The following is a 5,643-nucleotide window of genomic DNA, read 5'->3' as shown; positions in this document are numbered from 1 at the left end:
AGCGGGGATCGATGCTAGGCGGGGCCTTATGCCGGGCGGGGCCCAATGCCGGAGTATTAAATTAATGCTTTGACAATTATGGTTTTAGTATTAAATTAAAAACGAAATTTTTGGTCATGATTTTTGGGATGTTACACAGTTAAAACAAGTTAGTTGCTTTCTTATGTACAAAAAATAAGAAGTTGCCAATATGTGAACACGAATAAGAGTTAGTTACCCTCCTAAGTCATTTTCCCTTCCATTGATGGAAGTGGTGGTAATGGTGGGAGTAATAATAACGTGGATTCAACATATCAACATCGGTATGATTTGCAGCAGGTTTCAAGGTGGATTGAACATATTCTTCCATAGATTTCGTAGGCAGGTATATAATAATACAATAAACTGTTGAACAGATTCTAAATTATTTCTTGTGCAGTGGTTGAATAATTGTGTAGGGAGGAAAAATTACTTCACGTTCGTGTGCCTAATGGCTGTAAGTGTTGTTTGGGTAAGTTGATTATCAAAAAAATTGTCATAGAAGGCCTTGGTATCTAATATGATGAGGGTAATTCTGCCAGAATGGAAGCTCGAATTCCAATTCTATTAGAATGAAATCTTGGATTCCAATGCTTAAGTTCCAATTCAACCTAAGCATTGAATTTTATATGAGCTATCATGTCTAAAACTTGTTATTTTATCTGCACTTACTCATTAGTTTGTGCATTTTCTTCAATTTTTACGTATCGGTTTTGGTGCAATTCACAACTTTCATTCTATGAGAATATAAATATTACATAAAACATGTGTTGCTAGTAATTATGACAGAATACATTTATACATGCTTTTTAGAATGTTTATGCATATAGAAGAAAAGACTATGATTTAAGTGCATTCTGTAATGTATTCTATTAGAATTTGTTTCTATAAATGCATTCTGTTAGAATGTCTTTGAGAATGTTTGTTAACAACAAGTATATTTGTTTAACTAGTAATACTAACGAGTAATGTATCTTATTCTTTCAGAATTACATGGAGAATGAATTCACTATTAATCATACAAGAGAAATATTTTGAATCGAGCTCAACAACAAGTATATATATGTGAAGATCAAGTTGATTATATGGACCACTGAAGAGGATCAAGTGTATTTGTTCAATAATTATATATTCAAGAATGTTATTTTTTTAACAATTTTATTCATATTTGATGATATTCTGTTAGAATATGTATAACTATATTAAAATGTATAAGGATATTAGTCTGTAAGAATATGTATGAATTTGTATTTAATTTCGAATGTATATTAAGAATAAAATCATAGACCCAAGTTGGATGTATATGGATAATATCTTGTTCTTAAATCAGGTCAATTATCAAATATAACTGCGTTGGAAATGTATTCTGCAAGAATAAAATCGAAAGTATATTTACTAGTTTATGGTTGGCATTCTGTCATTCTGACAGAATAAAATCGGATTTTTAAATCTGAATTAATTTAAAATATTCAAATTTTTAAAAATAAAAGAATTAATTATTCCTTAAAGTCTGGAAATTTCCTTTTTTAATATAGGTAAATTGACCAAAATACCCTTATGTTGAAAATTGTGTGATTATATGGTGTATGTTACCTTATTGTAATATCATAGACTCTCAGATCATTATCTTTGATTCTATTCCATCCGGTAGTCCAGATCTGTGCATTCTGGCACACAATAGTTAGTAAAAACAAAATAACCTAACCCTATATATATATATATATATATATATATATATATATATATATATATTATGAGTCATGAACCGTGATTTAGTTGAATATTTGTACATTTAGAAAAATATATATTTTTATAAAAGTATAAAACGTATTGTTGTAAATTGTCTGTCAAGAAAATATTTTAAAAAAATATCAACAACTTCGGTCGTAATTATATGTCGTAAATTACGACAAACCAATGTATGTCGGCTTCTATTTATGACGAGCCCTTACAATGACAGATATTTGTTGTCATTATTAGTTATTTACAACATTCATTAATGGCTTTTCTTTTAGTAATGATAATGAACTTTAGAGTTTCTGGTTGCAAAACATTAAAATGTAACCAACTTAATTTTTGTTATTTCTCTCTCTCTCTCTCTCTCTCTCTCTATATATATATATATATATATATATATATATATCTTCTAATAAAACAGTACATTAGATGACACGTGGCACCACCTTAGTCCATCCGTCTTGGCTTTTCCCGCTCATTTTATCTATGTGAAATTCCTACTTTGCCCTTATACAGTCATTCCGCTCAAATGCTGTAGAACTCGTTGTATTGTTCAATCTCATTGCAATCAATCTCACAATATCAACAAATCATATAATATTTAACAGATCATCAAGCATTATCCCATTAAATAAGGAAGAGATCACTCCATATCTGTTGATCTAAACCCTAATCCTCACAAACTTTCTCTGGATTTAGGCCTTAAAATATTGGATCGACCACCACCAAGTTCCACCGCCTCCAGTTTTTCATCTGGTTTATTTCTCTTTCTCCTTCTTCTCTTTCTTTGCATCCTTATTCTTCGACAACAAATGAGTGTACAAGTAAGCTTCAATTTTTTGGTTTTTTGTTTTCTTCTCTCTCTCTCTCTCCCTCCTTCACCACCTCTCTCTTTCAGGTATGTTTTGATGTGAAGGGTTATCTTGGATTGATGTGAGCTGATTCCATGCCTTTTTTGGTTCCATAATCGATAGGCTCCACCATTTCTTCTGTTGTTGCATGTCTCGCTTTTCAGGTTAGGGCTCGCCTCCCCCATGTCGTTGTTTGAAGCAACCAGAACTCCTATAAGAAACGAACGGAGAATACCTTCCTTTTCATCCATAACATGGCGTTTGAGTTACTCCATTCTCATCCCTTCCCCTGTATATTTATACACTTCAAATCTCCACAGGTAATCCAAATACTCTTGAGACTTTGACATCGCTTCCATGTGTGATATTGAATAATGAGAATCAAGCAATCAGTTGTAATTATTTGTTATGCCGATAGTTTTAGGATGAGTGGTGAATTTCTATTAATTTAAGAAAGTAATAAACCAAATAAGGGCATGTAGGCAATTTTACTCTACTTTGACAATCAGTTATGTTCCAGATAGCATGAATATGAATATTTTAAAATTATAATTTGATCCCTAAATGATTATATAATAATTAGTAAAAGTGGGTTGGTAAAGATTAGAAAAGGTAAATTAGTCTATTGGAACGGTAATAATTTGCATTAATGAGTTAAAACTTAAAAGTATATGGAAGCTGTTTCATGTTTTTCACTGTGTTGTGTTGTTATTTCAGTGGAATTGTTTGGGGCTCTTACAACTCGGTTATATGACATCAACAAGAATTTAATCATTACCACTTTGACCTGTATAAATGGTCTTGCATCTGCTATGGGAGCTGCATTTGAGAAGTCAAGCAAGGTCCATTTAATATACCTTCCATCTATGCTTAAGTTTGTAAGTATATGCCTGGTTTCTTTAAAAGAAACTAATTTTAATATGCCTTGATATTTCTTGCAGAAACATGTCACATGGAGATCATGCATCACATGAAACATGGATGAATGTGGCACGCCATAACATGTCACATGGAGATCATGCATCATATCAAAACACCATTGATATTGTCAAAGAATACAATGCTCAATTCAATGAAAAAGTCATAGCTATAATGTTGGATACTAAGGTATGGATTTTGTTTTCATCTCTAAACTATTAAGCCCAGAATCAAAGAGATGAAAAGTACATATAAAGGTATTCCTTCTACTATTTTTCATATGAATCATGTTGCTTTAGGGACCTAAGGTCAGAAGTGGAGATGTAGCTAAACCAATTCTCCTTCATGAGGGGCAAGAATTCAATTTCACCATTAATAGAGGAGTCAGCACAAACAACACTGTGGGTGTAAATTATGATGGCTTTATAAATGATGTTGAACCTGGTGACATACTATTGGTTGATGGTAAGATTACCTCATTAACTCTTCTAAAAAAGATACAAGTGACAAAATTTATAAAATGTTATATAGATATTCCCTTGTATAAAGGTATTTTTTTTCTTTTTCTTGAAGGGGGATGATGTCATTGGGTGTTAAATCCAAGACTGGAGATTTAGTAAAATGTGAAGTAATTGATGGTGGAGAATTGAAATCAAGGAGACATCTCAACGTGCGTGGAAAAAGTGCAACTTTGCCTTCAATAACAGGTTTACTTTCATCTTATTTTACAATTAGTTTAAAACTATTTGTTACTTTTATTAAATTATGAATTTGATTCCATTTACAGATAAAGATTAGGAAGATATAAAGTTTGGAGTGGATAACGAAGTTGATTTCTATGTTGTTTCCTTTGTGAAGGATGCTGAAGTGGTTCATGAGTTGAAAGATTATCTAAAAAGTAAGGTTTCTTTTTAAATTATAAAATAACATTTCCTTTTATTTTTATTTTAACTAAGCTTCTAGAAAATGTATTATGTAGGATGCAATGCAGATATCCGTGTGATTGTAAAAATCGAAAGTGCAGACTCAATAGTCAATCTTCCTTCCATACTTTCTGCATCTGATGGGGTTAGCATTTTAATTTCATTGATTTGATTTAACTCCATTAATATTATTATTATTATTATTATTATTATTATTATTATTATTATTATTATTATTATTATTATTATTATTATTATTAAGTTTTAAATATTCTTGTATTAAGGCAATGGTTGCATGTGGTGACCTTGGAGCAGAGCTTCCAATTGAAGAAGTTCCTTTATTGCAGGTAAACTTGATTTTAATAAATAATAACCTTGAATATTTGTTGCTAAACTTACATAATTTTATAATTGATTGTTGTTTAATAAATAGGAAGATATTATTAGAAGGTGTCAAAAGTTGCAAAAACCAATTATAGTAGCAACAAACATGTTAGAAAGTATGATTGATCATCCAACTCCAATAAGAGCTAAAGTTTCTGACATTGCAATAGCAGTAAGACAAGGTGTTGATGTTGTCATGCTTTCAGGTGAAACTGCTCATGGAAAGTAAGTTTTATGGATTTATTATTAATATCATCGATTTTATTATCTATATTTTATTAAATCATTAATTTACTTTTAACATTCAATCTTATCTCAGTTTTCTACTAAAAGATGTGAAAGTTATGCACACTGTGACATCAAGAATCGAGTCAAGTTTGCGAGTCAACTCGAACTCGGTTTCTCTTTTGCGTCACTTGGCGTACAAGATATGCACTAATAGATGAATATTTGAAATTTGGAATGCAAGGGTAAAATGATCATGAAGTGTATTTTATAACTTTTGTAGAGCCATATGGGTGAAATTTTTGACTTCCATGCTGCAACAATAGCCAACATTGTTGCTACTCCTATCATTGTCTTCACAAGAACATGATCAATGGTTGTGATTTTAAGCCATTTTCGCCATTCCTCAACTATCTTTTCCTTCACAAATGAGTGAGTCTAAATCATTTACCTAAACAAACAGTAGGGACCTTCCAAGTTAAAAAAAATAAGTTCAGGACTAAACACACAAATTACCCTAAACCATAGGGACCATTCGTGTAATTTACTCTTGAATAATTTACCTAATTGTAGTATCTTTAACCTTT

At 31.0% G+C, this 5,643-nt stretch overlaps 1 pseudogene; it reads left to right on the top strand.

Moving 5' to 3' along the window:
• Positions 1-244: 244 nt before the first annotated feature.
• LOC111909153 (pyruvate kinase isozyme G, chloroplastic-like) lies at positions 245-5,387 on the top strand (annotated as a pseudogene).
• Positions 5,388-5,643: the final 256 nt, after the last annotated feature.

This window comes from Lactuca sativa, chromosome 4 (genome assembly GCF_002870075.4).
Source record: "Lactuca sativa cultivar Salinas chromosome 4, Lsat_Salinas_v11, whole genome shotgun sequence".
NCBI lineage: Eukaryota > Viridiplantae > Streptophyta > Magnoliopsida > Asterales > Asteraceae > Lactuca > Lactuca sativa.
This window is presented reverse-complemented; position numbering and strand designations above follow the sequence as displayed.